General features: G+C 39.7%; 1 long non-coding RNA gene across 4 annotated transcripts; it reads right to left on the bottom strand.

Moving 5' to 3' along the window:
* Positions 1 to 11,311: 11,311 nt before the first annotated feature.
* Positions 11,312 to 16,991, bottom strand: LOC310899542. Of its 4 annotated transcripts, none has more exons than XR_014584375.1 (4): positions 16,196 to 16,991; positions 14,540 to 14,637; positions 13,396 to 13,490; positions 11,312 to 13,257 (listed from the first exon to the last, which is right to left on the bottom strand). It is a non-coding gene; the product is annotated as an uncharacterized lncRNA (long non-coding RNA). The 4 variants fall into 4 exon arrangements; XR_014584376.1 differs by having other exon boundaries at positions 14,540 to 14,632; XR_014584378.1 differs by lacking the exon at positions 16,196 to 16,991 and having other exon boundaries at positions 11,312 to 11,495; positions 13,120 to 13,257; positions 14,540 to 14,895.
* Positions 16,992 to 19,670: the final 2,679 nt, after the last annotated feature.

Below are 19,670 nucleotides of genomic sequence, written 5' to 3'. Positions count from 1 at the left end.
CACAGAAGAGGGCCAAAATGGACCTTGGTTAGTCCTTCCCCTGCCCAGAAGATCCGGCAGGCAGGAAGAGGACAGCTGGGTAGGACAAGCCAGCAATAGCATGGTTCTTCCATGTGGTTTTATCGGGCAGTTAAATTTTATTACCTGGTAATTACTATATGAGACTTCAGACAAGCTGACTCTACAGCCCACATGGCAACAGGCTTGTGTGGGCAGCAGACTCAAAAAAAAAAAAAAAAAGTCCCGCTGCATGATTAATGGTTTCAAAGGGGAAAGCCAGTGCACTGGGAAAGCTGAGTCCAAGAATACAGCTTAGCCATAAATTAATACTACAGTTAAAGAGTAAAAATACCAACTCTCAAGGAAGAGAAAAAAAAAAAGAAACTTGCAAAAAAAAGCCAATGAATAGGAAGAAGCTCCCAGGTACAGACTGCAAAGACAAAAAGAGCAAAACATCTCAAGAATAAAAAGGCCTGGAGGGCAGGGATCAGGGGACAAAAACATGTCCATGAACAGAAATGCAAAGGGCTTTCGAGCTGAGGTGGGAAGGATAAGATCCATGCTGCAGAACAGACACTTGCTTATAATAAGACCACTAAAACTGGTCTAACAAGACGGATCAAAAAAGAGGGATGAGGTGGCCTTAGAAGAGGAGAAAAGAAGACATACTGGACATGTACATTTTTTCTAAGCAGAAGCAGCATAATCTAGGGGTACAACAGTTTTTGCTTTTAAACTTTGGGAATTACTAGTGAAGAAGTTGCTTGATATATTTTTCTTCTTTATTGTTCACTACTATGGTACTATTTCTTCACATAGGCAATAATGCAAAATATTTGTGAGCAGAACCCATTACTACTTGTAAGATCAGTACCAGCAGTTTCCTCTGTAGAGGCACTTTTGAAACACAAAGGTTTGGGGGAACCTCAGACTACTTTCTGTAAACTGATGCCAGTTAAATAGTTTGACCCCTGGCAGATATGTGCAGACATCTACATTTTGATCCTGTGTACCTGTTTTAAACTTCATTTACATCTTAAAGCTAAATAGATATCAAACAATCCTAAACCATGTGATAAACAGATGCCAAAGTCTCATAACTCACAATCTCTTCTGTTCATTCTTTGCAATAAAAAGCAAAAGCTATGGTTGATTTACTATGCACTCAAACATTGGGAGAATCCAGGAACATGTGGGATCAGTTTAGGTCAGGATCAAAACCCCATAATTTAGCTGAAGAGCAGCTTCCAAACTAAGCTCATATTTTTTCAGACTGTATTTATAGCGCAGTTATTATGTGCCAGTACATCATTAAATGTCCTAAGAACTAAAACAACCAAAATTCTTTACTGGGAGGGGCTTTTGCCCCCTTAAGTTAGAAATACCCATTCTAACATAATTCCATGTGAACTGGGAACATTCACTGTATTCAGTCCCCATCAGTCCCCATCTGATCTCCAGGTCTGAGGGCTGCTGAGCTGTCTGCAGACTCTTCTTGTTGCTGGTGAGAGATCACGCTCTCACGTTCTTCATTTCTGCCTAACATTCACCTCAGCCTGGCTGAGAACTCTGCTCCCCTTGTAGAGTTGGCCAAAATGCAGAGGCTTGGGATGAAAGCAAGTCTATAGTTCCACTAGGTGTACATGAGCATCAAGTAGGCTGATGAGCAGAGAGGAGGTCAAGCTACAAAAGCAAGAAAACAAACAAACAAAACAACAAATGAACACAGAAGCTTTGAACCATTAATGCTGTTGTCCCAACTGCTGTCTAGAAGGAAGGACAGGGAGCAAGAGTAGTGACCCTGATTTCATTCCACCACCACTATGTCTGTGATAAAAAACTCACTGATGGGCTACTCCATCTGTGTAACACAGATAATGGTGTACTTCTTAAATGTTCTGGTTTCTATACTGTGTGCTCAGCCACATGGTGTTGTTAAAGTCTGATTATTTCCAATCCCACTGCATTAAAAAAGCAAACTAAGAAGAGTGTTGTGCAGGAGACAAATTGGACATGCATCGGAGATCCTAGCTGAACATATTTGTTAAAAAAACGGTGCTTTTTGATGAATGCTAAGAGTCAAAAACTTGTCTTTATCACAGAAGTTGCTGTCTGCAGGGAGAGGCACAGTAGAGAGCAGTGCTGACGGGAAGAGCAGCCAGCTGACTTGGTATCTCTGTCAAACAACACTGGGACATGCTGAGTTCAGGAAGCAGTGGAAGAATGAGCAAAATCATGCCACAGACTAAATCGAGAGACTTCTGCTTTGCTTGCACAGTCTACAGCTGTTGCGATATCCAGAAACTTATTTGAAACATAAAATATGAGCTGAAAATGAGCTATTGGAAGATTTTTGTGTTGTTTTCTTTCTTTTTACCATTTGAATGCGTGCAGAAGATATACTCTGTATATTGAATGGTTTCCTATGAAGAAAATTACAGAGACAGGAATAAGTACCCTGGGATTTATGCAGACCGTGCATTTTCAGTGGCAGGAAACTTTGCCAGGTTGTTATATGCATTCATGAAATGGTCTCTGGAAACATCTGACTGGAGAGCACTGCAATATTCAGTGGGATGCACTGAAAGACAGCCAACATGGCAAGCATCTTGGGTGCTTCTCCAACAATAATTAGCTTTATCAAACTTTGACTAGTGATGTCAAAATATTTTCAGCTTGTAGTCATGAAGTGGGCAGCAAGCATGCAAGCTCACCGCTTCACACTAACATATGTTGAATCTCAAGAGGTTAACTAGTCATCTGTTTCCAAACTATTAAAAAGAAAAAAAATATACATTTTATTATTATTTTTTCCCTGCTCATGTTTTTGAAGTGTGTCAGCCTGGACACAAATTACAGCTTTGCAGGACATCTACTCTCTCAGATATTTCTGACTATATAATGGCTTCAGTGTAGACCTATAGGGGAAATCATGGAGAGTATAGAAAACTGAGCCTTCAATCAATGTGGATTTGTTGACATGAGGAAAAAATACTTTGACACACTGATAACTGAGGAGTTCAGACTGTTGTGACACAGACAGCAAAGGGCCTGCAACCTTTTGCTTCCTTGAAACTAGCTGGGAAGCAAAAGACCAGATCTGACCTCCACTTTCAGAAGCCTATCTTCAGACCCGATAAAACCAATGGTAATTTAATTTATACAGTGATGATGGACAAACCTGAAGTCAAGCACAAACCTCTTTCCTGATACCGATTAAAAGAAGGAGCAGAGCAACCCTTCTGATAGCCCAGTACAGTTCTAATGACATTCGTGGTGTTGGCAGGTACTTTTGTGAATGTGTTTTTTCAACCTTAGCATTGAGAAAACCTATACATTGAATAAGCTGAATCTGCCAGTGATTCCCAGCTGTCTTAAGTTAAAACAAACACATCACCACCAAAAAGTAAAAAACACCCCAAACCCACCATTTCACTACTAATATATTAACTTGTAGATATGAGTTAACAATATCATGCTGCTGGGAAAAAATGGAAAACCATTCTGGGAAAAATAAACAGAAGTACCATCTGTAAAACACATGGTGTACCACTGGCATTTGGCTCAGTGGTGGGAAGCACGTGGCTCAGCTGCAGGCACCATAAGTCCAGGAGGATGTGGACAGGATGGAAAAAGTCTCAAAAACAGGAACAAGGACAATGAGGGGCTTCAGGAAGACAGGCCTTGGGAAGACAGCTTATTAGGAAAGCCTGAAGGGTGAGGGCTGCTTGCTCTGGGGAGCAGAGAAACAGTCCTCAAAGTGCTTTGCAGAGGTTTTCAGATGTGTGAAGAGCAGTTAAGAAGGGAATAGTTTCCTCCACAGCTCCCAACCCTTTAGACAACATTAAGCTCACTGTAGACCATGAAGTGCCAGAGACATGACTGAGCCAGCACCCCTGCTGTGTTGCTTACTTTACCAGGAATTAGAAGTTTGCACAACACGGTTTGGCTACTTTCTGGAACAAATCATCATGATCTCACTAGCTGATACATTCCTTGCACACATGCAAGTGTTTGCTCTGAAGTTGCCTTCCCTCATGGCCAAAGCAAGAAAGTGTGCAGCACTTCCTTCTGGTGCCCACCTGGCCCTTCATTTCAAGCTGCTTCGCTCTGATCTTCTTCCTTTCTGTTATGAGCTCGTTAGTGGCTTGCCTGCCTTTTTCTCAAGCCTGCTCCTCCAGCTGTTGGGAAATGTGCTGGGTTCCCTCCCCTGACCCAAGGACATGTTGCCGTTCTCCACTCAGAGCAGCTACAGAAAAAGGACTGACCTGTTGGTTCCCGTGGACTGACCAGCTCTCACAAAAGGTATAAAAATGAAATATTTCAGTTAAAGGAATCTATGACTGGCACAGAGCTACTGCTAATAGATCACCTGGCTCAGGAAATGTAGGCAAACTATGTTGAATGTGAATGGAAAGTATCTAATGTTCACTTAAATATGAAGCCAACAAAATGCAGAATACAAGGCATTGAGTTTGCATGCTGGCAGGAAACACAGTAACATTGATACAGATAAAAGCAAAGGAACAAACAATGAAGTATAAAACAAATGAAGGAAGAAAAGTTGTGAAAGTGCCTTGGTGATTTCCCTAAGGACGTGCCTACCCAGCTGTCCAAACTAATGCAGACAGCCATGAGGTGTTCACAACCAAGTTCCCGTCAGTGGAACAAATACAGATGTCTGCATACATGGTGTGCGTCTGCTAGCACAGCAGGAGCGAAATCTAGAGGGCAAGTGAGAAACAAATGAACAGCATTTTTGAGGAGCACTAAGTCAATCATCCCGGATAGCATGCTCAGGGTTTCAGATCTATAGAGATCACTCTGAATCCTTATAGATTATGTAAATTTGTTCCTCATGGAATAAGGACCTAACAAAAAAAAAATAAGTTGTCAGATAATCCAGGAAAAAAATACATATCAGTGCTCAGTTTATGCTTGGTGCCCTGAACTCTGCGTCTCCTGTGAGGGCTCCACGTCCTAGCAGATGTTCCTGCAGCCCCCCGTTATTTTAATTTTTCTTCCCAGCACCAGAAGCCCTTTTGCAGAGCAAGTCACAAAGGTACAAGTGCTGCTCCCGCACACAGAAACAGCACGGATGTTTCAGTTAGCTGGAAACAAGCGATTCAGAAAGGTCCTGGCACAAATACTTCAGTTACCCAAGTATGGGCTTTGTGCATATTTATAGTACAATTGAACCATCTTAAACAGCTTAACATTTTTTCCTGTTATACAGTGTGGTCTGGTGTTAGCTGTTGCAGGGAAAATTAGCACCTAGGGAGAATATCCCAAGCAGAGGAACATAGACGACAGCTGATAAATTAAATAAATTTTGTCTTTTATTTCCGCTTAAAGTTTTTATTGTCCTTTCTTCTATTTTTTTAAAGTGCATTCCCTTTTTCCTCAATCAACTTCTGTATCAACAGCACTTAAATATATTCATGTACATTTCTTGCTGTAGTAAAGCTGTAAAACAGTTTTAAATGATTTGGAGAACTAAAAATGTAATGCATTGGCTAGTAAACTCAGCTGCACAAAGTCTCACATCTGCTGCAGTTTCAACCAACTGGCTGAGGCTGTCCATGTAAGCTCCACGAGATGCACAAGCATACGCAGGATCAGGCATGTCCCTGTCCCGCTTAATAATGCAAAAAGGCACCCAGAAAAAATGTTCAACCTGGACCAGATGTGTCCCAGCTGATCTGCTCCTGAAATCAGCTCTGCAAACCTGTTTCTCAAGGTTTTTCAACAGCCTGTGCAACCTGGTTCCGCTAGTGCAGTTACACTTCCAGCTAAAGATAGCTCATACCTTTGCTTCACACTCACTCGTCTTTTAAAGACCAATAATTAAGCAAAAAAAATCTTCCCACCTTTCTATTTGTTATAAGCCAAAGGAGTAGTTGCCATTTGTTCGTTTCCCTCTGACCTTACTGCATTTATTTTCTAGTGTAAGAATTTTCTCAACATGAATTTCTTCTGAAAGCTACTTTATCTTCCTTTTCCTCTCCCCAAACCCAAAACGCAAGTTTTTCCAGGAACTGTCCCCCAGAAGGCTATTGGCACCAAACTGAAAATATTTTCTTCTTGTGTAAAATCATAGTAGTGGTATTTCTAAAGAGTTTTTTTTTTTTTTTAACTTATTTTTAAAAGTAACAATTTGGCATTTATTTGTCACTCTACAAATTTAAAATATTTCCAAGCACCACTAATCACCGGAGGCAGCATAATTCCCATTTGAAATTATGGGGAAACACAAAAAGGAAGCAGGTAATGAGAGAACTGAAAAAAAAAAAATTCAGAATCATATGTTGATAAATCCAGAATGGAAACATCTTTCATATTAATTTTCTATGTGCAAGTACCCCAGTTTCCCAGCAACTCAGTCAGTGACATAAAGTTAACTTTGTGGGAAAGCAGCTCTGCACTGCACTCTCTGGACAAGAAGCTAAGAGCTTTGTTGGAGTCTATTCATAACCCTGCACTGGCATTTGGCAAATTGCCCTTTGTTATGTCCCTTCCTCTTTAACATGAAGATTAGTTATTCTCGTATTACACAAAAAGTATTTGTTTTAAAGTGCTAATCTGCCATCATTTTCTGTATCGTTAGAACAGAAGTTCAAAGTTTTCCCAAACTTGCAGAAAATTTTTAGATATTTTCCTGAAAAAAAACACTATCTTGCTTCTTCTATATTTTATATAAGAACATAAAGTATGAATTTAATTGCTTTTAAACAAAATAAAGTATTTATCACCTAGATTCCCTATTTTGAACAAAAAAAGTGATTTATAATATTGCTTTATCCATAACGACAGATAAAAATTTTCCTCTGTGTGTTCTCAATTTATATACCAACTATGTTGATTCTTGAACTGCATCCACAAATTCTTGAAAGAGGGGCACTTTATCCAAGTTTCTTCTAATTGATCCATTTATATGTATATATATATATATATAAACATAATGGAGTTATTCATACCAGGGCAAGTGAGACTACACTCTGAGTGAGTTGGATTTCAAAAATAAATATTCCAACTCAGCTAACGTCAAGGTGAGTATTTCTCTGAAACTTTTTAATAGAAATTCATCCAGGCAAATCCTTCATCACAGCTTCATCAGCCTTTTTGGGACAGCAGAGGCAGCCTCCTGTGGGACATTTAGGCCTACGCAGGCAAGTGATGTGAGGAGTCAAGCGGAGGCCTGGTCCCTGCCAGCACCCAGCACGTCACCACCAATGCAGGTGTCTGCAAAAGGTTTATGCAAGGGAGCACACAGGGGGGTGGTGACGCTTTGACCGCTCCTGGAGAGGAGCACAGATGGCTCACAGAGTGTCATCGCCTGTCCCTCCGGCACCAGCATCCCACCAGCATCCCTCTGCCACAGAGAATCCCCTAGCATATGGGGCAGCACCAGCTTCGTGCACACTTCTGCTCCTCTGCAGCCCTTCCGCAACCAGAAATCCAGCTCTTCCTTAAACCATCCACAAAATTTTTTGCCACTTAACTTTGCATACCTTTCTCCCCAGTCACAACTTGAGCTGAAATGGAAAAAAAAAAAAAAAAGCACAACACCAACAACAAACCAAGCTTGGCTTGGCCTGGAATGCCAAGAAATAAAACCAGCTCTGAAAGAACTGCAAAGCAGCAAAAGTAGGTTTCAGTGGGACTTCTAATGGGCTGTGAATTATACTCCCACTTAATTAAATTACCTTGCTGAATCAGGTCCTAAATTAAAGTGAGAGATACTCTTCAGTGTTTATTTGGTTCAGATAATTAAAGAAAGTAACAAAATGAGTCTTTAGAGCTAATGTAAATTGAAGTTTTAGCAATTAAATATTTCTTTGCTTGACTACTGGCACAGCTATTTGGTTCAGAGTGAATGCAGGAATAGGTGAAAGTAGATCTTCTGTTGTCCCCTCTGCTATGAAAACCAAAGGGGGAAATTATTAAGAACCAATCCTACCTCAAACAGATTCATTTGGAAATACTTTCTTTCAAACCTTTAAATTGTTCTTCATATCCCTTTTGTACCATGATTTTGGGCTCCCTCTGAAGCCAACAAGCAGGAGCATAAGCTATTTACTTATTTACTTTAAGCTCTGGAAAATGGGAGATTTTGAAGAGGCTGATTTCTTCCTGAGAGGGGGATGAAATTTCATACTGGCTCTTATTGAAACCAGTTCACATCTCTCAGGCCCTTCTTCCTCCTGTCTCCATCTCTCCCCCATGCCCATAATATGCCCATTTATACACTGAATGTGGTATATTAAATCAAGCTCCCCTGAGATCCAGAAGCCATTCCTACTCCATTGCATGAGGGCAACTCCACCAGAGGTTGTGAAACAGCAGAAGGGCAGTGGAGGGCAAGACACGCTTTCCAACATTGACTTGAATTAAACTGGAATTGGAAGTAAAGACCCCCCGAACAAAGTTTCTTTTTGCAGTGCTAATAAAATCTTGGCAGCAGCAACTGAAAGTTGGCTGACACGTTGAAAGCAGAAACCCTTCCTCTGTCCACTGTTGGTGCTTTTCCTCCTAGCACTGCCAAAACCCATGGGGCGCTGCCACAGGGGAGCACCCGTCACACCCCAGCTGCTCTGCTCCTCCTCTGCCCCGCACAGGCTCCCAACATGGGCTCCTAGGAACCCCAAGCAATTTGGGATCCTATCCTGCACCCCAAACTGGCCAGGATTCATAACACAAGGGTCCAGTCTGGCTGGACCATGCAGACACTTTGGCTTGCAGGAAGCTCACGTTCAGCCTCTCTGGGGGAAGTGCAGTGCTGCCTCTCCGCCTGGACGGACCTCTTGGCTGACATGTGGTGAGGAGAAAGACTGCCCTGCTCCTTTTTTTATTTACCTTTCGCTCTGGAGAGCGCAATGAAGTGTGCCTACCTTCTGCCGATGAGCTCAGTGATATTAATTCATCTGCCTCAATCCTCAGGTGATGGAAAAAAGGTATTTGAACAGAAATAACTAAATGGAGAAAAAAAAATACCAGTAAAGTTATGAAGGTCTTCATTTAGATGTACAGTTTAAATTTCCAGGACATCTTTCTGTAAGTTTGGATCAAACTGCAAATGTGACAAGCTAGGCTCTGTGCTCTGCTGGAATACCCACAGTCAAAGGACCACACTCACTTGAAGGCTGGGCTCAGTCAGTTCTGAAGCTTATCTATACCAGGTTCTTTTACACGTATCTTTGCTGGCATCTATATTTATCATTCACTATGTATGTATATATTTCTACAGTCCATCTTTGCAGAATGGCACCTTGTACATTATTTCTTGTGGGATACCAGTGAGGAATCCCCATGAAGACTGGCTTGATGAAGCAGCCTCTGGTCTCCCACAGAACACAGAGAGGAGTCATAAACCATTAAAAGGAAACTTGCAGCTTGCAGCAGCAAGTCCTGAAGGGAAAACATACCTGGTGATTTGAAGGGCTTCTCTAAGTTTTCTGAAAGATGGCATCAGCTGTCAGACCTGCAGGGAGCTCATCTGCCCTCTGAAGGAGCCATTACTCATGCTACTACTCTCATACAGTCTCCCTACATGTATCAGAGGAAATGTCAGTAAATAAACCATAGAAGCCAAGAAATATAAGATTCTTTCAAACTAGTCCATTCAAGATCAAGAAGGAGAAACATTGCCACAGAGGGATCATTGCTTGTACCCTAGCCTTACAAAAACATTTACTGGAAAAACACAGATGTTAAAGAGAAAGGTGAAAGCAAAAAAAAAAAAAAAAAAAATTGGACCCAAAGACTGTTTTATGTGGATTGATATTTCTGGTACTCTGTTGTCAAATTTCTCACCAGTGTCCCAAAACTTTCCAAAATTATTAGTGACCCAAGACCTTCTGCTGAGCTGGAACTCTCTTCAGCCTGCCCTCAGCTCAGAAGGGCTGTGTGCCTGCCTTCTCCTCCCCATCCCAAGGAAAATTTGCTGGATGCTTGGCATTGAGATCTTCACAACCCCAGGATTATTCTGCTCAACTGATGCATTAATTTCCACTCTTTTACCACCTGCAGATAAAGATGTTCCCCTCTTCCCAGGTGAGGAATGTTAATTGCCTTCCTCATTTAAATCACAGGTTCCTAAAATGCAATTCATGCTGTATCAACAACACCTTGAAATGGCATTCTCCATTTCTGTAAAGACTCTGCAGTGTTGTTATAATACAAGTGTATTCTTCTAAAGTAGAAGCAGGAGACATTGAGAAATGCCATTGTATTCAAGTGACTGAGTTTCTAGGAAACAGGGCGGTTTGTTTTGTTTCATTTTGTTTTAAGAAAAACTTATTCTTCAAGAAAAGGTATAGTGAGTTCCCATAATTTGAATTTCATTTGGTGACTAACTTTCATAATGAATGTTAGCAATTAAAAAGTAATTATCATTTATTATATTCCAGATTTGTATTACTATATCACTTACTGCATTATTTACTGTATCATTTACCACAGTACCCACAACAAAGGAGAAGGAACTGAGACTTCATTCATTTAAAAACCTACTCACTACATTTTTAATGAAGATAAACCAAATTACTGAAAGCTCAGGTTATTTTTCAACTAAAGGTTAGAACAGATGGAGAGCCGTATATGCAATGAGGGATTGGAAGAGGAAATTCAGTTTATCTATGGGATAATACAATGTTTTTTAGAGAGCAATATTTTCATCCATATTTTCTTCAATAATTCTTCATAACTAGTTTGGGCAAACAATAGTCCTTACATTATTGTGAAATCTGTTTACTACTTTACCAAAGAAATACTTATGTGTTTTTTTTCAGGCACAGTGATGAATACACTTACTTTATTTATCAATAAAAGTAGTATTTTTTTAAATGCATATTTATCCAGTTCCCTATTTTCTTCTCACCACAACAATCCAGACTTAATGAGATCAACCTTAAGAAGTTTTGACCTCTGTTTTCAATATCAGATGTATAGACTTTCAGTGTAATACAATGGTGGAAGATGTCAGTATGTTATAAGGACTAATTTACACCTTCTAAATATTTTCTGAAAATTATATGCCTGTTCTAAAATACTGCCTTTTCTTTATTATTATTTTACCTATCTTACCTAGTTTTCTGTAGGGCTTAGTGTAACAATTTAATGCCTTTTTGGACGGAGCAACACACTCCATAATCACCTCCCTAACTTCAAATAATTGCCTCTTTCACAGTTCATTTTCCCAAATTAGGTTCAAGTCTCCAAAGCTGCATATGTTGCTGAGAATTAAAGACGTGACAGTTTGAGTAGCAGCTGAATGGCAACACAGATAAACCCAAACGAGCAATACCTAAATACTGCATGCGCCTCTCCACCAGCATCCTGGGCGCTGGTGGGGACATGTCCCCAGCCTCACAGAGGAGGAAAGGTCCAGGCTTTGCACTGCCCACAGGCAGTCTCACCAGAGTAGGTGCTGCCCGCTGTGCCAGAGTGATGCGCTGTCTGCCAGAGCCTCCATTTGCCATCAAACACATTTTATTCTAAGGAGAAATTTGCAGTTATTTTTGAATGTGCAAAAATACAGAAAAAAATATTTATTATCTTACTTATTTTAACCCCGTCACCATGACAAGCAGGGTAGGCATAGGAAAATAAATACACAAAAAACAAGAACTACTAAGGTGCTGGGACAAGCCATTCATCACTTATCACTACACTTGTATGATCCTGTGCTTTTGATTTCTCAGCAGCAAATAAAGAAGTTAAATTAAATCTTCTAACCCCTACAGTTATGACAAAACAAAGTACTTGGATGCAATGTGGAGTATTGCAGCTACCCACTGACTAGGAGAAAAGAGCTTACCCAACATGTGCCATTCAGGACTGGTCCATGCAGTGCTTTCTTCAGTGCTACAATGTGCACAATATACTCGAGGGTTAATTAATTCAAACCATCTCCTACTTCCCTTGGAAAATTATTATGCTGGCTAATAAGTCTCAGTGTTATGAAGCTGTATGAACTTATAAATAGTATTATTTTAAAACACCTGTTCAGCTTATTCAGCTGTTCAAACACTTTTTATATTTGCTGTCCACTTTAGGCATGTGAATTCTACCTTAGATTAGACAGAAGTAGCTTGGATGGTCAAGATATGCTGTTTTGTCCCACAGCTGCTGGAGAAAACATGTACTGATATAAGAAAACATGTTACCTGGGGTCAGGGTCAGAGAAACTTACCCAGGAATCTTACCTGGGCCCAAGATTACCAAATTTGACTATTTAATAGGAGACATCGTAGGTTATTCAAATTAATGTGTATCACAAATCTGCCAAAACCTTAATAAACTCCATTTATATGCATTATAAAATCCTTCCAGAGTCTAGTGGAAGGAATGACTTTTCCTGCTAAAAACATGTCTGCAAAATGCAAACTTTTTGTGAATCATATTTGCCAGCTGCATGAAAAGCCACCAGTGATATTACTCAAACCACAAAAGTTATGCCTTTGAATGTTGACATCCTAACAAAACCCATACAGAAAAATAAATTACTCCATCTACAGAAAAAAAAAAAAAAGTAGCAGATTTTGCTTTGAAGCATTTTTGTTTTGAAATGTGCAATAAGAAGCCATTTTATCATTTCATTGCTACTGAAAAAAAAAAAAGATTTCACCAATTAAGTGATGGGTTCTATGCTGTATGTTCAGAATACCACAAAACTCATTTTCTTCTGCTTTTTCCCGAGAAACTACATCTTTAGTGATAGTCTATTTAGAAGTTTTAGCAAACACTCTTTTGCGGCAAGTCAGCATGTCTCTTTTAGATGACCAATGCTGTTTCCATTTCCCCTGTGTAAATACTGCTTGTGACTGGGGACCCAAAACTGGAAAGACACTCTTAAACCACTGATTGCACTCTTCTGCTGCCATAGGTAAACATATTGCCTTTCACAAATTTCACCTCAAAAATGAATGAATGAATAATTAAATAAATAAAATCAGGAGCATAGGGTCTTTTCCTGTAATATCAGTCTGAACATTTGTTGGACAGAAACCTTCACATTTTAGCCAAGCACTAAAACTTTTGACCAATTCTTTGTTTTTCATATGGTTGGTCTTCCTCTTAGTTGCCTAATCTCATGCTCAGCACCGTTACATTCCATACCATTTCACTTGCTGCAAGGAAGTCACCTCCTTCTTCCTGTACTCCAAGAAGCTCTTCCGTTCTTCCCATTAGATCAAACCTCAAAACTTTACGTCATCATTTCACCAGTACCCAGCAATCCATGGGACAAGTTTTCTGCTAAAAATATTAAATAAACAAAAGCCTTATCTCCTTTTAGTCACCTCACTAGCCAAAATGATCTCAGCTGTAGTGTAAAAAACAAACAAAGCCTCTTTCTTGAGCAAGTTTTGTTGTAATCTGCTTGCACACATATACCTGCTTATTTAGGCCATGGTTACATGGAGATCAGTCCCATAAACACCCAAGGAAGAATGACAGGTCTTTCAAGTACGTTCAAAATCGAATTGTGGCTGGTAAAATATAAGAAAATCTCATTTTAGTGAAACTCTACATCCTGCCTGTAAAATATGCTAATGCTTGCTCTTGCTACAACTGTCAAGGGACTACAACTGTCTCAGTATGGGCTTTTTGTGAGTTGTTTCATATACTCTGATTCTGGGTGCCTGGTTTGAATCACCTAAAGGCTTCCTTCTCCACACTAACAAGCATCGCTGTTGGTGGCAACTGTTGGATAGTAGCTGCAAACATCCGGGTGTGAGGATGAGAGAGCCTGAATCACCTGCCACCTTGGCTTCCAGCACCAAGGTCCACACCGTGCATGTCTTTAGGTGTCCTCGACTTTTAAAGATGCATTTACTCTCTGCTTGAAAACAAAACTGATTCTTTAGCACAAAAGCTGAAAATTTTCATGAAATGAAATGAGATTCACTGGGCCTTTGCTCTCTTGTTATCATCAACCATTTATTTTTTACCAACTTTTTTCCCTAATTTAAACTCCCTGAAAAGCAGCAAAAAGAGGTGGAGTGGGACTTACCCCACCTTCACCATTTGGGACTCTTCCATGCCACTTGCTCTCCAGCATTACAGCACATGCAATATAGTGGAGAGTTAATCAACTCGCATCTTCCCCCATTTCCCTTGGAAAATCTCAGCGCTGGCTAATAAACCTTACAGTTATGAGGCTTATATGAACTTATAAACCTTGCAGTAATTTCAAGTGCATGTGTGGTTTACTCAGCTGTTTGAACACTTCTCACCTCAGCCACCCTTTCTCCCTGTGAACTCATGCCCCAGAATAGCTTTGCAGCAATGAAAAATAACTGTGTGATTGAAAGCGTATGAGGTTTCTGCACATTTATTCCTTCCATGATTAATTAAAGGATTTGGGGATTTTTTGTTCCTCTTATACTAAATGGAGCTATGTTGCCAGAGGCCAAAAGCTGGAATGTTTGGTGCTTAATGTGTTCTGGATTTAGTACCTGCTCCTCAGGTTAACCACTTAAACCCCTAGGGATTTAATCTTACCAACCGTACGACAGAAATAGCAATCACCACCTACCTGAAGGTGTCTTCGGCTGTCCCAGTGGAAACGCCACCTAAAGGAACGCTGCCATCACTCACTGCAACCAGACCATCACAGAGTCACCTGGGGCTGTCCTGAAATGCACAGTGAGCTGAACAGCATTCTCTGGCCATCCCATGTTTCAGCTTGTACCACAAATCCTGCTGACTGCCAGGGATGCCGGCAGTGAAACAACAGCTGCCTTTTGGGGCGGCACAAATGTTCTTGTCATTAGGAGAGTACAAAGTCAAGAACACACGTCCCTTAACACGAACATGGAGGTGCTGTGTGGGCAGCCTCAGTGCTTCACTGCCCCAAGAGATCTGGTGTAATTGTCACTTTTCTCCATGAAATCTGCCCTGGAATACCAAGACATTAATAGTTGAACAAGTAGAAAAGGACTTTTTCCTATCACTTACAAGTAACTCTGTGTTTTATGGTAAACAAAAGAAATTACTGAAGGAAATGGGGGACTTAGGTCGTCTCTCTCAACACCAGATTTCAGTTGCACAATACAAAATATTCTTAAAAGAGTGTCTTTGGGGAAGATTCTACCATCCAAGTGCTATTTAATTTGTCTTAAATGGTTTCTAAATTAACATCCATGAAGCATTTTGCTCATAGATGCCTGATTCAACCTGCTGACAACCCCACCTTATTTCTACCTGCTAAAAAGACTTAAAAGATAAATATTTTTGAAAACATTGCAAATAAGCCCCACAACAATTTCAATAGGGGTTTTGCAGAATAATAATAATAACAATAATAATAATAATGATAATAATAATAATGATAATAATAATAATGATAATAATAAAGAGAACCTTACTAAGCGTAATTATTTCTAAGTAAACAGGGAACCAGTCCACGTAACAGCATGAATCATTTATCCTTCCATCTGAAAATATCTGAGAAAACTGACCAAAATCATCAATGCCATAAGAACAAGTGAGTGCTATCAGGTATCAGTTGTGATTTTTCAGACCGAATTTTGCTCTTGAGCAGATGATGCGATCCCTTGAACACCTAGTTTAATAGGTACAAATTTCTCTGAAAAAAGCATATTTATTTCATGCATCATTTCCTTAACGAGTGTGAATGTTGTACCTGGCACTATGCATTTTTGAAATGTGGGACTGGTTTTGGTACTACGTATATTGGAGAAAAGTGCATCTAAAATGACACAAAGCAGAAAAAACTTGAAATTCATTCTTGCTGATACATGGGTATTTCTGAATGCTAGAAAACACATTAATTACCAGCACATTTGGGACTTCAGCGTGAAAACATCTGGAATGCCAACTGAACAAGTCCAGCTGCACCACTTATCTAGTATCTAATGCAGAGAAATATATTCTGTTGTCTTTTCCCTGGCATTTACTCCAGGCAAAACTTTCCTTCTTGGTTTTTCAAATCAGGATTTAAAAAACAAGATAAAACAAACAAACAAAAAAAAACAACCCCAAAACAACAACAACAACAAAAAACAAATCCACAGACACTCACTACTTCTTTCTACAATAGAAGTAATAAAGAGAAACACCATTCAACCAATTCTTAATTGGCTCTCACAATCATTTCCACTCCAGTCTGTGGAAGATGCTGCAGACAGATATAAGGAGTACGTTGCTGTAGCATATGCAACCTTCTCACCTTCAGGAGATGGCTACCATAGGAACATGAGTCGTATGGTATTTCGGAAGATATATGATGTCAAGGCAGAAGAGGAGCAGTCATCACAAGGGGCAGCACCAGGCTGGTGAGCAATGGAGAAGGCAGCTGATGCCAGAAACATTCTGTACTTCAGGCAAAGCTGGAAAAAATAAAAAATAAAATAAAATAAAATAAAATAAAAAATAAAAAGATGATAGTGGCTTTGGATTTTTTTCCCCTCTGGAAAGAATTAAAAGAGCTATTAAAAAAAAAAAAAAAGGAGAGAGAGAGGAAAGGAATAAAATCTGCCTTTGCTAAGTTGGATGACGTGCATTCTTGGTGGCCCATGCTCCCCAAAAAGGAGAGAAAAATAGAATTTCTACCAATAAAATGATTATTTCTTCAATATAGCGCACTTTGACAAAACATTTTAAGCAATTCTAAGCCATTATTAACCCCAGCCACAGGAAGGAAGTGAAGCTCTATTCATGCTTAGCACATCTAAATTCCCATTGTACAAAAATCATACCACACTCCTCAATGTAATTTCTGAACGCTCGGCCACAGTGCATTAAATTTAACCATGGCTGCCCACTGGCTCTGCCTTCCTGTACTCAGAGCAGGGCAGCATACAGCATGCACAATTTTCAGGGAACCAGGGAAGTTTTGGAAACCAGGAGCCTCTCCTGAGGCTGGATGGGATCAGCTTGCATCGCTGCACAGGAGAGAAACATAGCAGAAGCATCTTTCTTTTAAAGGATTGCTCTTGGCTCTGGAGAGGTCTGTTATTTTTGGTGGGCTGCGTAAAGGGACAAGGCACCTCTCTGCTCCCTCTCCCACACAGCAGCCAAGCAAAGCCTGGTGGCAATGCAGCTCTTGGTGAAGAAACACAGGTGTGCCCTGCAGGCACTTAAAGACTAACAGGAAAAAAAAAGGAAACAAAATGTTCCTGTGTGTTTAATAAATTGGTATATAACTGTAATGCAACCTACTATCCTAGATATAAAATGAAATATTTTTTAAAGGATTGAATCCTTTGTGGATTTTCTCAGTGGATCGGCATGAAGCTATTTAGCCCAGATGTTTCAATAATTCTGATGCATTAGGAGATGTACGGCACTGTGGCCAAGTGTTAACGTACTGAACTATAATGTAAAACATGTAAAGATACTGGTTTCCAAAGTTGTTAGACATTTTCACTCTAACCACTCTGCTCTCTTTTGTAGCTATGTTTTCTTTACAATATGCACTTACGTTTTAGTGCACATGGAAGATGAACAAGTAACCCCCACATCCCCTCCCATCAAAGCCTAACTTCTCTGCATTCCCTGGAAGAGCACACAGGGGCCAACTCAGAATTGATGTGAGAGTCCTGCAGAAGTGGAAGTCTCATCTCTGAACAGCAAATCTCATAGTGCAGGCGAACACAAGGCCAACAAGCCACAGCTGGGTACCACATGAGCAGGTGAAAAAGCAATGGTGAGATTTTTGATGACAATTTGGTGTCAGAGACACCAAGACAGAGTGTCTCACTGCTTGGTTCTCGTATGCATCTGTAATGAATTTAGGTATGTGCAGAGGTAATTTTAAAGATATTTAAGCAGGTGCAATGTCCCTGTTGGAATGGTTTAGTTCAGAGAAGAAACAGTAAAGGGAACATAAAGTAGCACAAAAAAAAGGCAAGAGCATGTGCTTAGAAGGATGCAAAATGTGCAAAGGAATAGGCTGGCACTCTCTATAGAAGAATAATGCAATGGAATACCTTGCACTGAGAGCCTCTTTGGAAAAATCTCTGTTGTTATAATTAATTATTCAAAAGAGCTGAAAATATTTCAGAGCTCATTTTTGCACTATCTACCTGCCAGAGTGTGAGTTGAGAGTTCTCTGACTCTTCAAGACATTGTTAGCTTTAAAGGACAAAACACAACCTGAAATTAATGAAAATGAACTCCTACTACAGCTTCAAACTTAGCATCTATTCTCTCTATTTCAATGCAAGTACTTGCTAGAGAACACCTTACACTTCAGACAGAAAAGAAGAACTGAGAAATACCCTCCACTGCTTCAAGTGGCATTTGATTTTATTTCATGTTTTTAAACAAACAATACTGATATTTCAGTTAGGTCTGTAGTTTCTTATTCATTTTTAAGGCAAGTAAATGTTCAAGTTCCATATATGAGTCATATACAGCAGACTGGTGCAATCTGCCATAGGATGCCGTATCGACTGTTGATATGCTGACTATCCTCTATAGTAAAGTATGCCGTGGAGGATTTCTTTCACTTCCAGAAGATAAATATTTGTTGGGCAACCAAATTTCCTTCATGCCACTTGGCAACTAATCTGCTTTTTTTGTTCTCCCCCCCCCCCCTTTTTTTTCCCATGGCTACACAAAGACTAGTCATTAAACTGTATCCCAACAAAAACTACTTAAATTCACATTTCCAGCTGTAACTTTTACCTTAAAATATCGTGTGATTTTCAATTAGTCAGATGAGAAACCTGTATTTCAAAAAATGAGTTTGTAAAACCATAGCAGGTGGCAGAATTTGTCCTCCAGTGTTACAGAGCGTAATCCCAAACCTTGCATTATTCACAGATGATTTAAACCACTCTGTACTTTTCAAGTTGGATACAGTCCTTGATAGCTGTTGGACAAAACATGATGACATCTGTAACCACTAGATAGCTCTCTTCTCTTTAACAACTGAAGAATTATAACACATCTATGAAAAAAAAGTCAAGCATTCAGCATGTACTAGATCATTCTATGCTGTTTAAAAATTGCTGCTTTATAGTTTAAAAGAAGGTTCTTGCATTATCTATTTCATCCTTTTCTATTTGCCAGCTCAAAGGTTAAATGAAGCAACAATCATGTAACATTCCTTTAAATCACAGTAATTTGCGAAAGGAAAACATGTGATAGCAAGAAAAGAAGCTTGGTCTGGAACTCTTTCAGACTATGAAAATGTTGTCAAATAGCCATTGCTGTCATGCTTACTTCTGAACTCAAAACTCACCAACAAACAATCAATGACCCAGATATTGTAACAACCCTTTCTCTTCTAAAATGTATGACAAAAGCTGTAAAAAGAACCAGAAAAGCACTTATAATGAAAATGCACATTTGCCATGGATTTACTCATTTCCTTCCCTATCACTTCTTGTCTCGTGAAAGCTTTAACAGAGAAGTCCCTAAATGACTGTTTCAGAAACAGAAAAGCTCCATTGGAATGCATGCCAAAAAGCATGTCCAGAGGCAGGCTTCTGTTGAGTACTCAATATTTATGTGCGGAATACACAGGATAACTACTACACCTGCAAAGGCTACCTAATCTTAGTTTGTAAAATTCTGCTTATGATACTTCAGTGGGAGTAGTTCCTGTTTTCACTATTTGACCAAAGTGTCCTTTGAGAAATGAGGCTGACTCATTTATCCTCTGACAACAAAGGCCATTATCCAGCACCTGAATG

The sequence above is a fragment of the Anser anser genome, assembly GCF_964211835.1.
Source record: "Anser anser genome assembly, chromosome: 4".
NCBI lineage: Eukaryota > Metazoa > Chordata > Aves > Anseriformes > Anatidae > Anser > Anser anser.
The sequence above is the reverse complement of the archived record's forward strand: the minus strand, read 5'-3'. Positions and strand labels throughout refer to the sequence as shown.